The sequence below is a fragment of the Bos mutus genome, chromosome 11 (assembly GCF_027580195.1).
Source record: "Bos mutus isolate GX-2022 chromosome 11, NWIPB_WYAK_1.1, whole genome shotgun sequence".
Taxonomy (NCBI): Eukaryota; Metazoa; Chordata; class Mammalia; order Artiodactyla; family Bovidae; genus Bos; species Bos mutus.
Genome location: NC_091627.1, coordinates 46,739,859 through 46,765,652, shown reverse-complemented (window position 1 = coordinate 46,765,652; position 25,794 = coordinate 46,739,859). Strand labels below are relative to the sequence as shown.

The 25,794-nt window shown below is 38.1% G+C and overlaps 1 protein-coding gene across 7 annotated transcripts in view; it reads right to left on the bottom strand.

Moving 5' to 3' along the window:
* USP34 (ubiquitin specific peptidase 34) overlaps nt 1-25,794 on the bottom strand; it is a 241,112-nt gene that overhangs the window by 196,810 nt on the left and 18,508 nt on the right. The window lies entirely within an intron of this gene.

The window sequence follows — 25,794 nt, the reverse complement described above, 5'->3', positions numbered from 1 at the left end:
ACACACACAAGACCTCCAAAAGTTTCTCTGGAGGTGCTGAACCAGAGCGAGCTGTGTTTAGAACACTTAGATAGCTGAAAGCGAAGAGTATCATACTGAAAACATTTAATTTCTCTGTACAAGCATTCCCTGCTCTGTAACGTAAACATTGCTATGAATCCTTATATAATATAAAATCTTACAATAAAGAAAATGAGACTAACAATAAAATGTTACAAGCAGACTATTCAAAACCTATGAAACTATAACCAGAGCACTGATAAAACCAGTAACTAGTCTGATTTAAGCTTTTTTAAAAAATACAAGCACAGTTAAATCCATTGGCATTTGTGCTAACTATTGTCAGTCAACATTCTTCAGCTTTAAACCATGAGGTTCATGCTTCATCTTTTGATACGAAGGTGCTTGAGGGCATTCAATTCTAACAAAGATCATTTCCAAAAATTAAAGATTGAATATAATCATTCTCATGAATCTATCCTTTTTTTATGACTTTGCATCTCCACATAGCTCTACAAAGTAGAAAATACAGGGGTTCTTGAAGGCAATAAAGCAATCACATGCACAAGAAGGCATTTTTGAGGAATGTCAGCTTTGTTATTCTTTTTTCATATACTACTAGAGTCTTGTCTTTAATCACAAGAAACCTTTCATGAATTACTATAAAACAATGTGATGGCGGAAAATCTCATATGAACTAGTAAGATGTTCCATTACACTAATATCTTTCCACTATTTACCAACTGTGTATGGCTTAACTTTCATTTGTAAAAATAAAAACCTCTCCCTGTTCTAGATCAGACTATATACCTTTGACAGTGTGGATCACAATAAACTGTGGAAAATTCTGAAACAGATGGGAATATCAGACCACTTGACCTGCCTCATGAGAAATCTGTATGCAGGCCAAGAAGCAACAGTTAGAAATGGACATGGAACAGACTGGTTCCAAATCAGGAAAGGAGTGCATCAAGGCTGTATATTGTCACCCTGCTTATTTAACTTCTATGCAGAGTACATCATGAGAAACGCTGGGCTGGATGAAGCACAAGCTGGAATCAAGACTGCCGGGTGAAATATCAATAATCTCAGATATGCAGATGACACCACCATTATGGCAGAAAGTGAAGAACTAAAGAACCTCTTGATGAAAGTGAAAAGAGGAGAGTAAAAAAGTTGGCTTAAAGCTCAATATTCAGAAAACTAAGATCATGGCATCCGGTCCCATTACTTCAAAGCAAATAGATGGGAAAACAATGGAAACAGTGGCTGACTTTATTTTGGGGGGCTCCAAAATCACTGCAGATGGTGATCGCACCCATGAAATTAAGACGCCTGCTCCTTGGAAGAAAAGTTATGACCAACCTAGGCAGCATATTAAAAAGCAGAGACGTTACTTTGCCAACAAAGGTCCATCTAGTCAAAGCTATGGTTTTTCCAGTAGTCACGTAAGGATCTGAGAGTTGGACTATAAAGAAAGCTGAGTGCAGGGGAATTGATGCTTTTGAACTGTGGTGTTGGAGAAGACTCTTGAGAGTCCCCTGGACAGCAAGGAGATCCAACAAGTCCATCCCAAAGGAAATCAGTCTTGAATACTCATTGGAAGGACTGATGTTGAACCTGAAACTCCAATACTTTGGCCACCTGATGCAAAGAACGGACTCATTTGAAAACACTGTGATGCTGGGAAAGACTGAAGGCAGGAGAACAGGACAACAGAGGATGATCAAATGGTTGGATGGCATCACCGATCGATGGACAAGAGTTTGAGTAAACTTTGGGACTTGGTAATGGACAGGGAAGCTTGGCATGCTGCAGTCCATCATGTTCCAAAAATTAGATAGAAATAAATAGAAGTCTCATATCCATGGAACTTTTAACATCATTAAGTGTCAATACTGCCCAAAGTGATCTATACAGTCAATACAATCCCAACCAAAATCCCAACAATGTTTTTGCAGAAATAGAAAACTCTACCCTTAAATTTATAGAGAATTTCAAAGGATCCCAAATAACCAAAACAATTTTGTAAAACAAGAACAAAGATGGAAGCTCAAATCTCATGATTTCAAAACAAAGTACACAAGTGAAAAACCACAATGAGCTATCCCTTCACACCCATTAAGATGGCTACTACTGGGCTTCCCTGGTGCTGCTGCTGCTAAGTCACTTCAGTCATGTCCGACTCTGTGCATAGATGGCAGCCCACCAGGCTCCTCCATCCATGGGATCTTCCAGACAAGAGTACTGGAGTGGGTTGCCATTGCCTTCCCCACTTCCCTGGTGGCTTAGTGGTAAAGAACTGCCTGACAATGCAGGAGACACAGGTTCAATCCCTGGTCCAGGAAGATCCCATATGCCACACAGCAACTAAGCCCGTGCACCACAACTACTGAGCCTGTGCTCTAGAGCCTGGGAGCCACAACTACTGAGCCCAAGTGCCGCAACTACTGAAGCCCACGCACCCTAGAGTTCATGCTCTTCAACAAGAGAAGCCACTGCAATGAGAAGCCCATGCACGGCCACTAGAGAGTAGCCTCTGCTCACCACTAGAGAAAAGCCAAGAGCAACAAAGACCCAGCACAACCATTATTTTTTTTTAAAGATAGCTACTATTAAAATATCATAAAATAACAGATATAGATGAGGATGTGGAGAAACTGAAACCCTTGAGCAATGCTGGTGGGAATACTAAATGGTGCAACCACTATGGAAAAGAATACAGTACTTCCTCAAAAGATTTCAAAAAGAATTACCATGTGATTCAGCAATTCCACTTCTGGGTATATATATGAAAAAGAATTGAAAACTGAACCTCAAAGAGATATTTGTACACCTATGTTCATAGCAGCATTATTCACAATAGGCAAGAGATAGAAGTAACCCAAATATATACAAACAGATGAATAAGCAAAAAGTGCTGCATACATACAGAGGAATGCTATTTAGCCTTAAAAAGGATGAAAATCCCATCACATGCTACAACATGAATGAGCCTTGAAGACATCATGCTAAGTAAATAAGCCAGGCACAGAAAGACAAAATACTGTATGATTACACTTATAAAAGATCTTGAGTAAACAAATCCACCAAAAACAAAGTAGAATGGTGGTTGTCAGTGGGAGATGGAAGTAAGGAATTGTTTAATGGGTACAGAGTTTCAGTTTTCAAGATGAAAGAGTTCTGAAGATCTGTTGCATAACAATGTGAATATTCTTAACACTAAATCATACACTTAGAAATGGTTAAGATGAAATAAACAAGTTCCTCTGTACAGCACAGGGAACTGTATTCAATATCTTGGAATAACCTATCATGAAAATATATATATATAAAAACAAGTCACTCTGCTGTACACCAGGAACTAACACATTATAAATGAAATACACTCCAATAATTTTTTTAAAAAAATAGCTAAGATGAGAAAATTTATGTTATGTGTTTTCTACAATTAAAAAAAAAATCAATAAAAAAAGAAAACAGAGAAGCCCAAACTTCAGTTTAAAAGAAGCCACTGATCTTTACAGATCAAAGATCCATTAAAGTCCACAATATAATAAATAAAGGAAAGAAAAAGGGAAACTTTAAGAAATCCTTCCACCATTTCCTATAGAAGAAACTGTATTTCAACTCTAAAGGGCCAACCACCCAGACAGATAAGAGAGAATGGTGGACTGTCACAGAGATCTAAAGAACACCAAAAATAATAGCCCAAGAGAAAAGATCAAAGTGGAATTGGAAACATTAAGGCTGGGTAATCAGATATCCCTCAAAAGGAGGAAAGTTCAGTAACTGATAGAAATGTACCCAACTGACATAATGCGTGAGGTAGCAGGATGGAAATAAGGTGAGGGGTTCTCATTACTTAAAATTTAAAAAGAAAATACTCATGAAAACTTCAAAGACCACAAATGGACATTATGATAACATGATGGCAAGCAGAATCCCAAAAGGAAACATGAGGATCAGATCACATCAGATCAGTTGCTCAGTCGTGTCCGACTCTTTGCGACCCCATGAATCGCAGCATGCCAGGCCTCCCTGTCCATCACCAACTCCCGGAGTTCACTCAGACTCACGTCCATCGAGTCAGTGATGCCATCCAGCCATCCCATCCTCTGTCATCCCCTTCTCCTCTTGCCCCCAATCCCTCCCAGCATCAGAGTCTTTTCCAATGAGTCAACTCTTCGCATGAGGTGGCCAAAGTACTGGAGTTTCAGCTTTAGCATCAGTCCTTCCAAAGAAATCCCAGGGCTGATCTCCTTCAGAATGGACTGGTTGGATCTCCTTGCAGTCCAAGGGACTCTCAAGAGTCTTCTCCAACACCACAGTTCAAAAGCATCAATTCTTCGGCGCTCAGCCTTCTTCACGGTCCAACTCTCACATCCATACATGACCACAGGAAAAACCAAAGCCTTGACTAGACGAACCTTTGTTGGCAAAGTAATGTCTCTGCTTTTGAATATGCTATCTAGGTTGGTCATAACTTTCCTTCCAAGGAGTAAGCGTCTTTTAATTTCATGGCTGCAGTCACCATCTGCAGTGATTTTGGAGCCCAGATAAATAAAGTCCGACACTGTTTCCACTGTTTCCCCATCTATTTCCCATGAAGTGATGGAACCGGATGCCATGATCTTCGTTTTCTGAATGCTGAGCTTTAAGCCAACTTTTTCACTCTCCACTTTCACTTTCATCATGAGGCTTTTTAGTTATGAGGATAGGCGGCATAAACCCACACATCTAGTAAGAAACCATTAGTAGATATGACCAAGATCCTACCCCAAGCAAAGGGTAAGTATTGCCATACACAATCTCACAATTATCATATGAAAAACTTCATGACCACTACCAGGCCAAAAGTGCTGAACACAACCTCATATACTTCTTACAAGCCAGTAAGAAGGGTACAAAAGTCCCCTACATATGAACCTTGAAGTTGCGAACATTCAAAGATGTGAACATGTGTTTGCATGCCCAATCACTTAAGTTAATTCACGTGCCTCACATATAATGACATGCAAGCATCCTCTACAAGTAGTTGTGCTTGTGTACTTTACTGTACACACAGTACTGTACAGAATACAGTAGGACTCTACCATCTCTCATCTCCTCTCCCTCCTACAGTCAGTAACTCTTTCTATTCACTCGATGCCAGCCCCTGTATACCAGCTGTTGTACTATACTACTGTACTCTTCAAGGTATTGTACTTGAAATTAAAATTTAAAAGATTAAAAATGTTTTAGTTTTTGTCTTGTATGTATTATTTCTGTGAAAAGTGTCAAATCTATTATAGTACAGTACTACATAGGTGTTGGAGAAGACTCTTGAGAGTCCCATGGACTGCAAGGAGATCCAACCAGTCCATTCTAAAGGAGATCAGTCCTGGGTGTTCTTTGGAAGGAACAAAGCTAAAGCTGAAACTCCAGTACTTTAGCCACCTCATGCGAAGAGTTGACTCATTGGAAAAGACTGTGATGCTGGGAGGGGTTGGGGGCAGGAAGAGAAGGGGACGACAGAGGATGAGATGGCTGGATGGCATCACTGACTCGATGGACATGAGTTTGAGTGAACTCCAGGAGTTGGTGATGGACAGGGAGGCCTGGCGTGCTGCAATTCATGGGGTCGCAAAGAGTCGGACACAACTGAGCAACTGAACTGATATAGCTGACTGTATTAGTTGGGTACTTAGGCTAACTTCATTGGACTTAAAAACACACTCTTGGAATGAAACTCATTTGTATGTAGGAGACAGCATACTGTCCGCAAAGTCCCAAAAGAATGGTACATGCAAGAAGCTGGGCCCTATCCAGAACCCTAGCCAGCACCAAGGTTAGCCACAGAGACCTACGCAGGTGGGTAAAATGGTTAAAATAAGTATAAACAACCCAGAAGACCAGAACCAGCTAGCACACCTAGCCTGAGTTGTTCCCTGGGTATACAGAAATTACAACTAATGCATCATTTTAAAACTGGAATAATACATATTCACCGATCTTTAGACATAGGACCTTTTCTTAGGATTTTGGTTCACTGACTGGAGTTCTGCATCTTTTATTTCAAAAGAATAAAAGCAGTACACTGGCTGTCATTTCCATTTCAGCTATTACAGTAGTTTAAACACTCAATTTGCAAAGCAATCTAAATATAGAATACTTTCTACACTTTTAAAACATTTACCAACCTATTTGAACAATACCTAGTTCAAGAGAACTTTTTAGTACAACTCATCATCATTAACTCTTTCCAACTTTTTTTTCTTAACCTAACAAGCAGGAAATGGAAACAAAGTCTTGGAAAGGATTAAGGAAAGTTCCCTAAAAGAAATAACTGAAAGATAGGAATTAGTAAAAAGGGAAGCAAGAAGGACAGTAGAAAAGATTAAGAAGGAGTGATGACAAAAAAGCTCACAGGGGATGGAATCCTAGTCAGAAGGATCATCATGTGCAAAGGAAGAGACAATTAAGAGAAACATTATGTACTAGATAACAGTTCAATAAAGGAATATGAAGATAAAGCTGTTGAGGCAGCTAATACATTATCTAAGGCTTGATTCAGTAAATAATGTAACAAGATGCTATTAGAAAATTCTATCAACAATCATAAGTCTTAAATTCTTTAAAACCGGTTGCCTGGAAGGTAAAGTGTTAACTATTTGACATAGAGTTACAAACACATTTAAAAGACCATTCAAGGGGCCAATTAAGGGAATACAAGCCAATTAAAGAAAGGTACTACATAGTTATGAACTTGAATGAACTACTGACAAAATTTACCTTTTAATACCATAAGTGTATTACTCTTTTGCACATATTATAAATTTTCCAAAGAAAATTTTAGCAAAATCTTCAGAGAAAAAGACTACATAGAGTAACACGACCAAAGACTGAGAGGCAGACTTCTGACCAAAAGAAAAAGCTGTTCTTTAAAACATTAAAACAATGTTAAAATAATGGTTAATCTACAATTTTACACCCAAGTAAGCCTCAATCTAGAATTTGATACCAAGGGTAGACCTCAAGAAGAAGGGTGAAACAAAACCTGGACAAATGTATTATATGTTTAACATTGACAGATCATGAATAGAAAATCAAATTTTAAAAAAGATTAAGAGGTACTTTCAAAGGGGGGTGGGGGGCGGGGAGGGGAAAAAGGAAAAGAATCTAAGAGCAAAAAGCAAAAAAAAAAAAAAAAAAATCCCAAAGAAGGAAATAAGCACATGGGTAAACCTAAATGAGCAAACTCATGAAAAATTAACAAATACTTATTACAGACTTTTCTCTATTTACTATGTGATTATATAACTATAAACCCATTGTAAGTTGAAAATACCATAAATTGTGAAAATTAACTCATTACATCTAATCTACCAAGCATCATAGCTTAGCCTCACCTACCTTAAATATGCTCAGAACACTTACATTAGCCTACAGCTGGGCAAAATCATCTAACACAAAGCCTGTTTTACAGTAAACTGCTGAACTTCTCATGCAATTTATTTAATAATGTATTTAAAGGTAAAATCAGAGTGGCTCTATGGGTAAAGAATGGTAAGTATATCAGCGTTTACCCTCAAGACTGCAAAGTTGACTGGGAGCAAGGCTGACTGCAAGCTATGGGGCTTACTGTTGCTGTCCATCCTCATACAAGAGTATCATACCCATATTGCTAGCCCAGGAAAAGACCAAAATTCAAAGTACAGTTTCCACTGAATGTATATCACTTTCTCACCATCACAAAGTTGCAAGTCAGGTACTATCTGTAGTTTGGGAGTCTTTAAAGTCAACTGAAATACTAGATAACATAGAAGATGGCAGTGGCATTTTTAAACTGTTCTGAATTGATACATCTGAGCACATGAAAAGTTTAATTATAGATAAAAACAACACAGAGCAAAATCTCAAAGGAACCACAAACCAGGAAAAGTCTTTACAAAACAGTAACCTCTCTGAGCTCAAATAAACATTAAGAAATATTAGAAAAACTGAGTAAATAGGATTAAAAAAGAAAAAATGATACATATCAGATTCAAACATACCACTGAAGTACGATGTTTTCCTACAAATAGATTGCAAAAAGTTTAAATAACACTTAGTATTGATAAACTCAAAAGAAAACATTTGTTGTTCAGTTGCTCAGTCATGTCCAACTCTTTGCGACCCCACAGGCTGCAGCATGCCAAGCTTCCCTGTCCTTCACCATCTCCCTGAGCTTACTCAAACTCATGTTCACTGAGCTGGTGATGCCATCCCACCATTTCATCCCCTGTCATCCCCTTCTCCTCCTACATATGTACTTATGCTTTCATACATCAGTAAAAATTAGACAGTATTTATCAAAATGAAAAATACACTGATCCCCTGAGTACTATTTTAATCCTCTTTTTCTAACACACTTTTTCTCATCTAAAATAGTACCCAATGATACTCAACACTGTTCTGAACACTAAAAGACTGGAAATAACCTAAAAGTCTACCAACACAAGTTAAATTCATCCTGACCGTGGAAAACTATCCATCAGGAAAAAAGAGGGTTCTCTTTATAAACTGATATAAAATAATACCCCAAAAGTTAGGTGAATAAAAGTAAAAACATTACTTTTAATGACATAATTTTATAATAATCCTGAAAAAAAAAAAGGACCAATTTCAATCAGATGTTAAACATTTTACAGAATTCACTGTTTGAAACTGGTAAATAAAAGGAGAAAACTGAGAAATGTATCCTCCTTCCTGTACAAATAGTAATTCAAAGTAATAGGTACTAAAAGAAAGTTTCTCCTTATACAGATAGATCAGCTAATTAGAAGAAAAAAAAAGACAGGATTAGAATATCACTATTTGGGGGCTTCCCTAGTGGCTCAGTAGTAAAGAATCCACCTGCCACTGCAGGGGACACAGGTTTGATCCCTGATCCTGGAAGATCCCACATGTGTGGAGCAATTGAGCCTATAGCCACAACTATTGAGCCTGTGCACCCCAACCATGGAGCCTGTACTCAGGAGCTACAACTCCCGAGTGCACATGCCACAACCACTGAAGCCCCTGCACTCGAGACCCTGCGCTCCTCAAGAGAAACCACTGCAACGAGAAGCCCACACACCACAACTAGAGAGTAGCCCCCACTCTCTGCAACTAGAGAAAAACCTATGCAGCAAGAAAGACTCAGCACAGCCAAAAATAATAAATACAATTATTTTTAAAAAAGAATATCACTATTTCGCAACTACTAATGAAGTAAAAGATCTAGGGGATGGCTGCTGGCATTACAAAAAAAAGCAACATGACATTATCTGCCTTCTGATAAAATACAACACATTCTATAAAGTCTTGCCAAGAAATCTAATCTAAATCTGATCCAGCCTCTAAATCCAATAATCAAATTATAAAAATAGAGGAACATGAAAAATGTTCAATAATTCCATAAGGATACAATAGCAAGATCCAAAATGAAAAACCTTTATGGGTGGAATGATCCATGTCATCAGTAGTTTCTTCAACAGATAAATAACAAGAACAAACAAACCAAAAAAAGGTTAACAAGGGTACCAGGAAACTAAAATAGTTTCAAGAAACAAATAAGCAAAACCACTAAGCTATCCTGAGTGAGGAAGGACTCACAGAAAGCTGACTTGGTCTGTCTGTATGTACACACACAACACACACATCAGTGACTACAAACCACAGGGCAACCAGAATCTACAGAATGAGTCCAGGCAGGTAGCCAATGAAGCAGCAACAACAACAAAAACACAAAGAAGCAAAATAAATAAAAACTATGTCCCATCACTTCATGGCAGATAGATGGGGAAACAGTGGCTGACTTTATTTTTGGGCTCCGAAATCACTGCAGATGGTGACTGCAGCCATGAAATTAAAAGATGCTTACTCCTTGGAAGGAAAGTTATGACCAACCTAGACAGCATATTCAAAAGCAGAGACATTACTTTGCCAACAAAGGTCCATCTCGTCAAGGCTATGGTTTTTCCAGTGATCATGTATGGATGTGAGAGTTGGACTATAAACAAAGCTGAGCGCAGGGGAATTGATGCTTTTGAACTGTGGTGTTGGAGAAGACTCCTGAGAGTCCCTTGGACTGCAAGGAGATCCAACCAGTCCATCCTAAAGGAGATCAGTCCTGAGTGTTCTTTGGAAGGACTGATGCTGAAGCTGAAACTCCAATACTTTGGCCACCTGATGCAAAGAGCTGACTCATTGGAAAAGACCCTGATGCTGGGAAAGACTGAGGGCAGGAGAAGAAGGGGATGACAGGATGAGATGGTTGGATGGCATCACCGACTCAATGGACATGGGTTTGGGTGGACTCCGGGAGTTGGTGATGGACAGGGAGGCCTGGTGTGCTGCAGTTCATGGGGTCACAAAGAGTCGGACACGACTGAGCGACTGAACAGAACTGAACTGAAGCAGTCTCAAACTAGAAACAAACCACCCGTCCAAAGCAGAAAAAAATTATAGTTTTCTATTCAACAATGAAAAGAAACAGACTACCAATACACTAATAAGCAACATGGGTAACTTACAATGATATACTAAATGAAAAATGTCAGATACATAGAAAACTTAGTTTATTTCCATTTTAATTAGTTATATTAATATTATACAAAAGACAAATCTAAGCCTGGGTTGTATAAGTACATCAGTAGACAGTGACGTCATCAAAATAGCAAAATGGGAACTTTCTACCATCTTCCAAAGAACATTGATTTCAACAATCACCACAGACAACAGTGCCTCTGTGGATGTCTAGGAGTACAGCAAAGAAGTTCTGACACACACACAAAAAAAATCCAAGACTGGGACACACTTAAGAGATTAAGAGGAACAATTTCACTTTACCTGTGAAACCCTTCCCCCAAGGTAGCACAGCACAGTGCCAAGAGAGATATTGTCTGAAAATGCCCCAACCCCACATAAGCACCCAGGATTCTCCATGTACCTCACTCACACACTCTCACCCTGTGGCTGGTCCCTTGACTGTACCCCTAAGGGCAGCAAAAGCAAGCCTTCACAGACAATTAGTGAGCATGAGCAAAAAGCTGTCCAGACTCTGCAGAACTGGGAGGAAGTACTCAAACTTGAGAATTCAGCATAGCTGCAGGAAAAGCAAATGAGAAGCTATCAGCACTCAGCCTGGATTTGCATGATCAGGAGAGGATATACAATCTTAGAATTATGCTCCAAAAGAGAGTAAGAAATCAGGAGCAGACACATCCACTTTAAAAGGTCTGAAAAAGCTTCACAATTCTTAACAGGGCTGACAAAAGACATGCTCTCCAAAAGCCTGTCAGTAAAAAACTGAAGAATACTGCTTCCCTACAGGCAAAAACAGCAACTCAAGGCACCACAGAACATGAAAAATCAACATTAAACCACCAAGGGAACACAATAATTTTCCAGTAACCAACTCTAAGGAAATGAGATCTGAAATTTTGTCAAATAAATAATTTAAAGAAGTTGTTTTAAGGAAGGTCGGTGAGCTACAAGAAAACACAGAAAGACAATTTCAATGAAATCAGAAAATAATGCAAATAAGAAGTTAAAAGAAATTATAATACAACAGAAACAAGCAAAAACTCCAGGACTAAAAAATACAATGAATGAAATAAAAATGTGACCAGCATCAATGGCAGACTTGATTAAGAAGAAATTATGAAGTGGAAGACAGTTCAATTGAAATTATCCAATCAGAGGAGAACAAAGAAAGAAGAGAGAGTAAAGGAAGCCCACAGAAACTGGGATACAAATGAGAGAAACAATCTATGCATTACTGAAGTCCGAGAAGGAAAAAAGAGGGTAAAGGAGCAGTAGTTTACAAAGAAATAATGGCTGACAACTGTCCAAATCTATAAACATATTTGGACCTCCATGGTTCATGAAGCTCATAGTTCCCCAAAACTTTCAAGTCAAAAAGATCTTTTCCCATACATATTATAATGAAATTATCTGAAAGAGAAAAAAAGAGTTTCCTCACAAAGGAACCCCCATAAGGCTATCGGTGGCTTTCTCAGAAGAAACCTTACAAGTCCAGTAAGAATGGGATGATATATTCAAAGTGCTGAAAGAAAAAAACTGCCAACCAAGAAACCCAGAATAGCTGTCCTTCAGAAATGAAGGCTTTTACTATAATATGGTGGTGTATCAGTCAGTTAACTCTTAGCATAAAGGTTAAATGGCAAAACTGCTAAAAATAAATATAGCTAAGATAATGTTAATGGACACCCGATATAAAAAAGATGTAAACCTGATGTTTTCCTGAGTTTAAGCAAGCTCCAGGGGATGAGAGATAGGGAAGCCTGGTGTGCTAGAGAACACAGGGTCACAAAGGGTCGGACACACTAAGTGACTGAACAACAAGAATATAAACAATATAAGCCAACAAATTAGACAACCTACAAAAATGGACAAATATCTTAAAACATACAACAAAGATTGAATCATAAAGAAACAGAAAATCTGAAGAGATCAATAATTAGCAGGGGAATGGAATTAGCAATCAAAACCTCCCAACAATGAAAAGCCAAAGACCAGATAGTTTCACTGGCAAAGTCTACCAAATATTTAAACAATAAGCAACACCAATCCTTTTCAAATCCTTCAAAAACTGAAAATAAAGGAACATTCCCAAACTCATTTTACAGTAAGGTCAGCATTACCCTGATACCAAAGCCCAATAAGGATACAAGAAAACTACAGGTCAATACTCCTGATGAGCACACATGCAAAAATTCTTCAACAAAATACTAGCAAACCAAATTCAACAGCACATTAAAAGGATTATACACAATTATCATCAATTCAATGGACAAGAACTTGGGCAAACTCCAGGAGATGGTGAGGGACAGGGAAGCCTGGAATGCTGCAGTCAATGGGGTCAAGAAAAGTTGGACACAACTTGGTGGCTGAACAACAACACATCATCATCAAGTGGGATTCATCCCTGGTATGAGTATCATGTTTGCAGATAATGATCACATCTCACATATAAAAAAATCCTAGAACTTTCCTGGTGGTCCACTGGTTAAGAATTTGCCTTCCAATGCAGTGGACACGGGTTTGATCCCCAGCCAGAGAATTAAGAGCCCCCATTCCCTGGGGGAAACTAAGCCCATACACTGCAACAAGAGAAGCCCCCACACCACAATGAGAAACCACATGACACAATGAAGATTCAGAGTCAAAATAAAAAACAGTAAAATAATTCTAGAGACTTCACCAAAAACAAACAAAAAACTTTTAAGAGTGAACAAATCCAGTAAAGTAGCAGGATACAACATCAACATAGAGAAATGTTATTTTCCAATATACTAACAATGAATTATCTGAAAAAGAAAACAATCTCATTTACAGTAGCATTATATAAAATATTCAGAAGTAAAAATATTCATATTTTAAAAAAAGGTGGAAAATCTGAAAACTGTAAGACAAGGAGGAAGGAAACTAAAGAAGACACAAATAAATGGAAAGATGTCTTGTGTTCAAAGACTAGAAGAATTAACATTGTTAAAAAGTCCACAATACCTAAAACCATTTAAAAATTCAATGTAATCCCTCAAACTTTCAAAAGCATTTTCAAAAAAGTAGAAAAAACATTCCTAAAATTCACATGAAACCACAGAAATCTCCAAATAGCCAGAGCAATTCTGAGAAAGAACAAAGCTAGAGGTATCACCACTCCTTGTTTCAAATTATATTACAAAATTATGATAATCAAAACAGTACATCACTGGCATAAAAACAGACACAGAGATGAATGGAACAGAATGAAGAGGCCAGAAATAAACCTATGCATAAATGGTTAACTAATACTTGGCAAGGAAGCCAAGAATATTCAATGGGGAAAGAACAGTCTCTTCAATACAGGGTGCTGGGAAAACTGAATAGCTACATGTAACAGAATGAAACTGGACCCTTATCTTGCATCATACACAAAAATTAACTCAAAATGGATTAAAGACTCAAGCATCAGATCTGAAACCAAAATCATAAAGGAAAAGTTATTTGACAGTGGTCTTGGCAACAATTTTTTTGGCTATCACAACCAAAAGCATAAGCAGCGACAACAAAATAAACAACTAGGACTAAATCAAACTAAGAAGCTTCTGTACAGCAAAAGAAACTATCAGCCTACAAACCATTATTTTATAAACGGTTAATATCTAAAATATACAAGAAATTCATAAGCAAAAAAATCAAATAAACAATTAAAAATGACAAATTAACTAAACAGACATTCTTCCAAAGACAACATATTAATACAAATAGCTAACGGGTACTTAAAAGATGTTCAGCATTACTAATCATCAGGGGAATGCAAATGAACTACAATGAGCTATTACCTCACATCTGTTAGAATGACCATTATAAAAAAAGACAAACGGTAACAAGTATTTGTGATGATTTGGAGAAAGGGGAACCTTGGCGCACTGTAGTGAGAATGTAAATTGGTAGAGCCACAGTGTAGAACAGTATGGTGGTTTTTCAAAAAACACAAAAATAGAACATAATCTAGTAATCCCACTTATGGGTACATATCATAATGAAATGGATTACTACCTCAACAGGACATCTATACTATACTCCCATGTTCAATGCAGCATTTTTCACACAACCTACCTCAACCTCATTTTTTCACAACAACCTCAAAGCAACCTACATGATCAATGATAGATGAATGGGTAAGAAAGATGTGGTTCATACATATAATGGAATACATTCAGCCATTTGTGATAATATGGATGGACTTTGAGGACATTATGCTAAAGTGAAATAGGTCAGAGAAAGACAACACTACTTGGTCTCGCTTATGCATAAAATCTTAAAAAGCTCAACTCAAGAGAAAAAGATAGCAGAATGGTGGTTGCCAGCAGAGGTGGGATAAATGAGATGATGTCAGTCAAAGAGTACAAACATCTAGTTATAAAATGAATAAATTCAGGAACTCCCTGGCAGTCCAGTGGTTAGGACTCCACAATTTCACTGTCAAGGGCATGCGTTCAAACCCTGGTCAGGGAACTAAGACTCTGAAGCCATGCAGCACAGCCACACACACACACAAATATTAGCAACTACAATAGACTTCAACTGAATCTAGATTCAAAATGAAGGAAAAATTAAATAAAACTTTAAAAACTTTAGACTATGAGAGAAATTTGCTCACTAGATACTCTGTATTGTATTATTAACTTTTTAACTGTACCAATGATACTATGAATACATATCTTTTTAAGTATTTGTCTTTTAGAGAGCTACACTGAAATGTACAAAGGTAACAAAAACAAATTGCCTATGAGTTAATAATTACTGATTGGGTGAGAGATTCATAAACATCATTACTATGAGTCTTCCTACTTCTACACATGACTGTTTAACTCTTTCTATAACAAAGTTTAAAAAAAAAACACTAAAGTAACCCCAAAAAAAGACCATAAACCACATAATCAAAAAAAGAGGAAAAAAAAAAAAACAGTAAGACAAAAAATGAGATAGATTTATCAGACCTGAATTTTATAATACCAGCATATTCAAAATATCAAGATACAGAATTACAACAAAGTTCTAAAATCTATTAAGAATCAAAAGCTTTAGAATTAAATATACAGTAACTGGACAACGAAGGTTCATCTTGTCAAGGCTATGGTTTTTCCAGTGGTCATGTACGGATGTGAGAGTTGGACTGTGAAGAAAGCTAAGTGCCGAAGAACTGATGCTTTTGAACTGTGGTGTTGGAGAAGACTCTTGAGAGTCCCATGGACTGCAAGGAGATCCAACCAGTCCATCCTAAAGGAGATCAGTCCTGGGTGTTTATCGGAAGGACTGATGCTAAAGCTGAAACTCCAATACTTTGGCCACCTCATGTGAAGAGTTGACTCATTGGAAAAGACTCTGGTGCTGGGAGGGATTGGGGGCAGGAGGAGAAGGGGACAAAAGAGGATGAGATGGCTGGATGGCATCACGGATTCAACGGACATGAGTTTGAGTGAACTCCAGGAGTTGGTGATGGACAGGGAGGCCTGGCGTGCTGCAGTTCATGGGGTCGCAAAGAGTCGGACACAACTGAGCGACTGAACTGAACTAAACTGGAATTAAGCTCTCAATAGAAGGCTCTAATACTAGATTACATACAATTTAAGGAGGGATTAGGAAAAGTAAAATAGGTCAAATATAAATAAGTATCTAGGGACTTCCTTGGTGGCACAGTGGTTAAGAATTCACCTTCCAATGCCTGGAACGCAGATTTGATCCTTGGTTGGGGAATTCAGGCCCACATGCCAGAGGGCAACTAAGCCCAAGCACAACTAGAGAAGTCTGCAAACTGCAGCGAAGATGCCACCTGCCACAACTACGACCCAATGCAGTCAAAAATAAAATCAAGTAAATAAATACTTTTTAAATAAAATATCTAGACTGAAGTACACACACAAAAAACAAATGGATGCAAAATACAGAACAGAGCAAAAGAGACAAGGAAGATGATTGAAAAGCATAGAGTTTATAAGACAAGCTCCAAAAGGCCAAAATCATGTGGCAGGACATATACCTCAAGAAATAATGGCTACAAAACTAATTTTTTAAAACTCAAACCGGATTCAAGAATGAATCCCAAGCAAATAAATACAAAAAGAGATACAGACAAGCCACAAAAAAAAAAATTCTTAATAGAATGACTTACTGAAAGAAGCAATAGCATTCACAAATCTGTAATTCAATACTCCATTTCAGTGTTTGCTTGTTTGAAAATATATATTGCTTTCATTTTAAAATATATATTGTTTTCATTTTCATTTCCCTGGTGGCTCAATGGTTAAAAAAAAAAAAAAAAAAAGTTCTGTCAATGCAAGAGACAAGGGTTTAATCCCAAATCTGGGAGGATCCCACGGGCATCTGACCAGTTAAGCCTGTGCACCACAACTATTGAGTCTGTGCTCTAAAGCCTGGGAGCTGCAACTTCTGAACCCATGCTCCAAAACAAAAGAAGCCACCACAATGGGAAGTTTGAGCACCACAACTAGAGTAGCAGTCCCTACTCTGCAGCTGGAGAAAAGCCTGCACAGCAATGAAGACCCAGCTCAGTGAAAAACAATAAACTTTTTCAAATTTAAGAAAAAAGACAAGCAAATACAGGAAAGATCCACAGCAGAACTACATTAAAGAAAATGCTGCAAGAAAAATGACCCCAGATCAAAGCCCAGAGATGCAAAAAAGAATGAAGAGCAACAAAAAGAATAAATGAGGGTAAACCTAATTGAATACTGACTTGATTAATGTCTTATGGAACTTTAAAAATACATGTAATCAAAATACAACAGCATAAAAAAACAAGAGCAGAATAATGACACTAATGTACTCTAAGGCTTTTCTGCTCAATGAATGTTCTAAGGACCAACGAGATCAGCATCATCTGGAAACTTTGTTAGAATGAAGAATCTCAGGCAAAGTTCCAGACTGCTTGAGTTAATTTGTCTTTTAAAAAAAATCTCCAGGTCATTCATATGTACATTAAAGTTCCAGAAGCACTATTCTGAAGTCTGAAAGGAAGGACAGGTACTAAAATAAACTCCGGCGTGAGAAATTCATAGTTAAGCAAGAAAAGCATAGTTAAGCAAGTGGAGAAGGCAATGGCACCCCAATCCAGTACTCTTGCCTGGAAAATCCCATGGACGGAGGAGCCTGGTAGGCCGCAGTTCATGGGGTCCATACGAGTCGGACACGACTGAGCGACTTTACTTTCACTTTTCACTTTCATGCATTGGAGAAGGAAGTGGCAACCCACTCAGTGTTCTTGCCTGGAGAATCCGAGGGACAGAGGAGCCTAGTAGGCTGCCCTCTATGGGGTCGCACAGAGTCGGACACAACTGAAGCGACTTAGCAGCAGCAGCAGCAAGATACAGGTAAAGCAGCAAGCAAGAAAATGAATATGAGTACAACATGAAGTACTCAATTTCACTTTTGCTGAATTTGAAGACAAAGTGAAAGTCGCTCAGTAGTGTCCGACTCTTTTTGTGACCCCATAGACGATACAGTTTCTCCAGGCCAGAATACTGGAGTGGGTAGCCTTTCCCTTCTCCAGAGGATGGAACCCAGGTCTCCCACATTGCAGGCAGATTCTTTACCAGCTGAGCCACAAGGGAGTTGGTGGTGGACAGGGAAGCCTAGCATGCTGCAGTCCATGGGGTCACAAAGAGTCGGACACGACTGAGCAACTGAACTGAACTGAAAATCAGTTGACCTATCTTGGTCTCTAAATAGATCTTTCATCCATAAATGACTATATAACATCATACACTGGAGATATGCAAAATATCAGTTCACTAAGTTATGCCAATCTTTCCAATGTTCACATATTTCATTATACAATATAAAAAAATCACATCATTAACAATTCCATCAATCTCACAATAAATCTAAGTTTTGGGCAGCTGTCAAACTCAGTGACAGGTACAAGTTCTCCAAGTTTTTTTTTCTTGAAAGCTTAATTTTATCACTGACAGCTAATACTTTCAGCCTTCTCTGAAGTGACATGCTTGCTTCATTCATTCCAGAAAATGCACACCATACTGTTGCTGTTCAGTCCTCTGACTCTGCGACCCCATAGACTGTAGCCTGCCAGGTTTCTCTGTCCATGGGATTTTCCAGGCAAGAATACTGAAGTGGGCTCCCACTAGCCTCTCCAGGAATCTTCCCAACCCAGGGATCAAACCCGCGTCTCCTGCTTGGTAGGTAAATTCTTTACCTCTGAACCACCCAGGGAACTACACACACACACACACACACACACACACACACATATCTGGATAACCTGAGTTAATCATTCTTTCAAACAAATATGGTATTTCATGAAAAAGCAACTAGTTCAGCTTACAACCCAATCACATGAGTGCACTTCCCTACAACAACCAACTGTATATTGCAGTACACGTAAGAAATGCTTTATATGCATTTCTCATTTCATCACAGCATATTAAAGACATGCACACAAGCTGTTGAGATTTAACGGTATTAATTTCCATTGCTTCAAAGGCATCAAGTGAATTTTTTTTTTAACAGCAAGTGCTTGGCAGCAAAGATTACATTAACTATTTAACACCACTGTATTTCTTGCAACGTAACCAGGAGTTTTACCCATCATGCCTTTGCACTACCAGTGAAAACATCAACCAAAAAACAAGTATGTCTTGCCTCTCAGACCCCCTGAAAGGCTCTCTGGGACCCCCAGGGTCCACATATCAAATTTTGAGAACCACTGATGGAGCCAGCCAAAGATATAAGATTTAATAATAAAGGGTTATATTATGAAACAAAAGACATCCCAATTTAAAAGAAGGAAGTAAAACTGTTTCTAATCATGGACAACATGATCTTATGTAAATCCTAAGAAAGTCCTAAAGAATCACTGAAAAGAATAAACAAATTTAACAAGATTGCAAGTAACAAGATTGATATACAAATATCAACTGTATTTCTATATGCTAGCAACAAGCAACGAAAAGATGAAACTTAGCAATTCCATTCACAATAGCATAAAAAAAATTCTTGGGAATATATTTAATAAAAATGGGTGCAAAATTTATACTCCGAAAGTTGAAAAAAGTTTTTTAAAAATTTAATACAAAGATATCCCATGATACATAAGTTCATGTATCAAGACTTACTGTTGTTAAAATAGTAATACTCTTCAGCTTTATCTACAAATTCATCACACTCTATCAGAATCCCAGCTGGCTTCTTTGTAGAAACTGAGAAACTAATTGTAAAATTCATATGGAAACTCAACAGACCCAGAAGAGCCAAAAGTAATTTTGAAAAAGAAGATCCACACTTTCCCATTTCAAATACTACTAAAAAACTACAGTAATCAAGACATACAAATCAACAAGACAGAAATGAGAATACAAAGACAAACCCATGCATCCATGGTCAACAGGTTTCCAACAAAGCTGCCAAAACCACTCAAAGCAAAATGCCGCCTTCCACAAATGGTGCTGAAAGAACTGGACAAGCTCAGGCAAACAGATGAAGTTGGACCCTTATCCCAAACCATGCACAAAACCTGACTCAAAATGGATAAAAGATCTAAATATAGGAGCCAAAACTATAAAACTCAGAAGAAAACATAGGGGTAAATCTTCATGCCTTTGGACCTGGCAATAGATGAGATACCAAAAGCATAAGCAACAAAATAAATAAATTAAACTTCAACATTAGAACCTTTTGTGCTTCCAACAACAGTACTGATAAAGTGAAACAACTACCTACAGCATGGGGGTGGGGAACTGCAAACTCTTACAACCCAATAATAAAAATATAAATAACCCAATTAAAAAGTGAGCAAAGGATCTCAAAGGACACTTCTCCAAAAAAAATACGCAAGCAACAAATAAGCATATGAAAAGATATTCATCATTATTCATCAGAAAAATCCAAATCAAAACCACAGTGAGATACCACTGTAAGATCACTAGGATGGCTACAACAGTCAAAATAACAAGTACTGGTTGAGGATGTTGAGACACTGGAATCCTCATACACTGCAAAAGGGAATATAAAATGTTGCACCATTTTGGAATATAGTTTGGCAGTTTTTTGGTTTTTTTTTTTTTTTTTTTGCAAATACTGTGCTAACATAAACCCACTTATTTAAATTTATTTAATTGGAGGATAATTGCTTTACATTATTGTGCTGGTTTCTGCCATACATCAGCATGAATCATCCATAGATTAGACATGTCCCCTCCCTCTCGAACCTCCATCTCAGTGTGGCAGTTTTTGAAAAAGTAAAACTGAGTTACCACTTAACCAAATAATTCCACTCCCAGGTATAACCTGTGGGAAATAAAAACTAAGTCCATGGAAAACTTTTTACACACGTGTTCACAGAAGCATTATTCATAAAAGCCAAAAGGTAGAAACAACTCAAATGTCTATCAACTGATGAATGAATTATTAATAACAAAATGTGGTATGTTCATACAATGGCATAATACTCAGTCACAGAAAGGAATGAAGATCTGATACATTCTCCAATATGGATGAATCTTGAAAATGCTAAGTAAAAGCAGTCAGTCACAAGATATACTGCAATTCCATTTGTATGAAAGATTCAAAATAGGCAAATACATAGAGGAAGTAGACTGTTGCTTAGGGCCAGGAGAACAGGGGATTTATAGTGATAGTTAAAAGGTGTGGGGTTTCTTTCTGAGGTGATGAAAGTGCTCTAAAATTGTGGCAAAGATTGCACAATTCTGTGAATACACTGAAAGCCATCAAGTTGTACAGTTTTAATGAGTAACTTGTATGTATCTCAAAACTGCTACCAAAAATAAAGTAAAATAATGATAAAAGTGTGTAAAAATTCCATTAATAATAAGAAACAAAAATACCTAGGAATAACTATAAAGGAAATGCACAGAATCTACATAAAGGGAAAACCCCACAATGTTTCACAAAGAAACAGAGAAGAATATATAAATGGGAAAGCACATTATGCTTCCAGAAGTGGCAGAATCAATACTGTAAGATGTCAATTCCTGCTATTTATAAACATTATGCAATTTCAATAAAACTTCCAAGAGAAAAAATTTTTTAAGTATCAACAGAATGTGGGTGGAGGAGGGTAACACAACAACAAAAGAATTCTGAAGTTTTATCTCAGGAATAAATAACTTTTCACCAGTAATGTGGTTTAATATTGTCAGGTGCCACACTATATCATGAAGTGACTAAAGTAAAACCAAACAAACAATAAAAAGCTTAAAATGAGACCTCCAGGAATACACTCAAAAATTCTGTATAAGACAGAGATGGCATATCAACACAGTGAAAAAAACAGATGGATGCTAGAATCAATGAATAGTAGTTTGAAAGAACTAATAATAGATCTACTTTATAATACACCAAAATAAATTCCAGATGGATTAAAAACTAAAAAATTCATAAAAACTGGAAAAGATAGAAAAGAATATGTGATCTCAGAATGGGAAAAGTCTTTCTAAATAATAGACTACTCGCTATTAAAACTTAAAAACCAAATACATCAATACAAACAATACAATAACACCTTAATATCTGAACTGTTGCAGGAATCAAGTAGTTTAGGATAGTAACTATATCTGTTTTCCCCCTACTACATGAAATGTTTAAAATATCTAATGCAAACAAACAGGCACTCTCAAACACTGCTGTTGGGGTGTAAACTAGAACCCTTCTAGAAGGCAATTTAGAAATAAAAGTCTTAGAAGTTTCTACCTATTGACCCTGGACATGACCTAGGTTTCTATGCTCAAGGATATTTTAATGTTTTTTTTTTCTTCACAGGAAAAACACTAGTTAAATATGTGTTACATTCAAAAGACTAAAGTAGGATGGCATTAAATTCTGTTCTCAAATAAGCATAAGGATACGAGAAAATGTTCATAAGAAAGAGAAGCGTACAAATGAACTCAATATTTTATAAGTATTCACAGAAAATTAGCTGGAGTAATATATACCAAAATTACTCCCTTCACTGCACTTCAGCTATACATACTTCAATGGAGCAGCCGTGAAGAGATACCCCATGCCTAAGGTAACAGAAACCCAAGTAAGATGGTAGGTGTTGCAAGACGGCATCAGAGGGCGGACACACTGAAACCATACTCACAGAAAACTAGTCAATCTAATCACACTAGGACCACAGCCTTGTCTAACTCAATGAAACTAAGCCATGCCCATGGGGCAACCCAAGACGGGCAGGTCATGGTGGAGAGATCTGACAGAATGTGGTCCACTGGAGAAGGGAATGGCAAACCACTTCAGTATCCTTGCCTTCAGAATCCCATGAACAGTACGAAAAAGCAAAATGATAGGATACTGAAAGAGGAACTCCCCAGGTCAGTAGGCGCCCAATATGCTACTGGAGATCAGTGGAGAAATAACTCCAGAAAGAATGAAGGGATGGAGCCAAAGCATAAACAATACCCAGCTATGGATGTGACTGGTGATACAAGCAAGGTCCGATGCTGTAAAGAGCAATACTGCACAGGAACCTGGAATGTCAGGTCCATGAATCAAAGCAAATTGGAAGTGGTCAAACAAGAGATGGCAAGAGTGAATGTCGACATTTTAGGAATCAGCGAACTCAAATGGACTGGAATGGGTGAATTTAACTCAGATGACCATTATATCTACTACTGCGGGCAGGAATCCCTCAGAAGAAATGGAGTAGCCATCATGGTCAACAAAAGAGTCCGTAATGCAGTACTTGGATGCAATCTCAAAAACGAAAGAATGATCTCCGTTCCTTTCCAAGGCAAACCATTCAATATCACAGTAATCCAAGTCTATGCCCCAACCAGTAATGTTGAAGAAGCTAAAGTTCAATGGTTCTATGAAGACCTACAAGACCTTTTAGAACTAACACCCAAAAAAGATGTCCTTTTCATTGTAGGGGACTGGAATGCAAAAGTAGGAAGTCAAGAAAACACCTGGAGTAACAGGCAAATTTGGCCTTGGAATACAGAATGAAGCAGGGCAAAGACTAATGGAGTTTTGCCAAGAAAATGCACTGGTCATAGCAAATACCCTCTTCCAACAACACAAGAGAAGACTCTATACATGGACATCACCAGATGGTCAACACCGAAATCAGACTGATTATATTCTTTGCAGCCAAAGATGGAGAAGTTCTATATAGTCAACAGAAACAAGACCAGAAGCTGACAGTGGCTCAGATCATGAACTCCTTATTACCAAATTCAGACTTAAATTGAAAAAAGTAGAGAAAACCACTAGACCATTCAGGTATGACCTAAATCAAATCCCTTATGATTATACAGTGGAAGTGAGAAATAGATTTAAGGGCCTAGATCTGATAGACTGCCTGATGAACTATGGAATGAGGTTCGTGACATTGTACAGGAGACAGGGATCAAGACCATCCCCATGGAAAAGAAATGCAAAAAAGCAAAATGGCTGTCTGGGGAGGCCTTACAAATAGCTGTGAAAAGAAGCAAAAAGCAAAGGAGAAAAGGAAAGATATAAACATCTGAATTCAGAGTTCCAAAGAATAGCAAGAAGAGATAAGAAAGCCTTCTTCAGCGATCAATGCAAAGAAATAGAGGAAAACAACAGAATGGGAAAGACTAGAGATCTCTTCAAGAAAAACAAGATACCAAAGGAACATTTCATGCAAAGTTGGGCTCGATAAAGGACAGAAATGGTATGGACCTAAAGGAAGCAGAAGACATTAACAAGAGGTGGCAAGAATACACAGAAGAACTATACAAAAAAGATCTTCACAACCCAGATAATCATGATGGTGTGATCACTCACCTAGAGCCAGACATCCTGGAATGTGAAGTCAAGTGGGCCTTAGAAAGCATCACTAGGAACAAAGCTAGTGGAGGTGATGGAATTCCAGTTGAGCTATTCCAAAACCTGAAAGATGATGCTGTGAAAGTGCTGCACTCAATATGCCAGCAAATTTGGAAAACTCAGCAGTGGCCACAGGACTGGAAAAGGTCAGTTTTCATTCCAATCCCAAAGAAAGGCAATGCCAAAGAATGCTCAAACTACCACACAATTGCACTCATCTCACATGCTAGTAAAGTAATGCTCAAAATTCTCCAAGCCAGGCTTCAGCAATACGTGAATCGTGAACTTCCTAATGTTCAAGCTGGTTTTAGAAAAGGCAGAGGAACCAGAGATCAAATTGCCAACATCTGCTGGATCATGGAAAAAGCAAGAGAGTTCCAGAAAAACATCTATTTCTGCTTTATTGACTATGCCAAAGCCTTTGACTGCGTAGATCACAATAAACTGTGGAAAATTCTGAAAGAGATGGGAATACCAGACCACCTGACCTGCCTCTTGAGAAATCTGTATGCAGGTCAGGAAGCAACAGTTAGAACTGGACATGGAACAACAGACTGGTTCCAATAGGAAAAGGAGTACGTCAAGGCTGTATATTACCACCCTGCTTACTTAACTTATATGCAGAGTACATCATGAGAAATGCTGGACTGGAAGAAACACAAGCTGGAATCAAGATTGCCGGGAGAAATATCAATAACCTCAGATATGCAGATGACACCACCCTTATGGCAGAAAGTGAAGAGGAACTAAAAAGCCTTTTGATGAAAGTGAAAGTGGAGAGTGAAAAAGTTGGCTTAAAGCTCAACATTCAGAAAACGAAGATTATGGCATCCAGTCCCATCACTTCATGGGAAATAGATGGGGAAACAGTGGAAACAGTGTCAGAATTTATTTTTGGGGGCTCCAAAATCACTGCAGATGGTGATTGCAGCCATGAAATTGAAAGACGCTTACTCTTTGGAAGGAAAGTTATGACCAACCTAGGTAGCATATTCAAAAGCAGAGACATTACTTTGCCAACAAAGGTTCGTCTAGTCAAGGCTTTGGTTTTTCCTGTGGTCATGTATGGATGTGAGAGTTGGACTGTGAAGAAGGCTGAGCGCTGAAGAATTGATGCTTTTGAACTGTGGTGTTGGAAAAGACTCTTGAGAGTCCCTTGGACTGCAAGGAGATCCAACCAGTCCATTCTGAAGGAGATCAGCCCTGGGATTTCTTTGGAGGGAATGATGCTAAAGCTGAAACTCCAGTACTTTGGCCACCTCATGCGAAGAGTTGATTCACTGGAAAAGACTCTGATGCTAGGAGGGATTGGGGGCAGGAGGAGAAGAGGACGACAGAGGATGAGATGGCTGGATGGCATCACTGACTCGATGGACGTGAGTCTGAGTGAACTCCGGGAGTTGGTGATGGACAGGGAGGCCTGGCGTG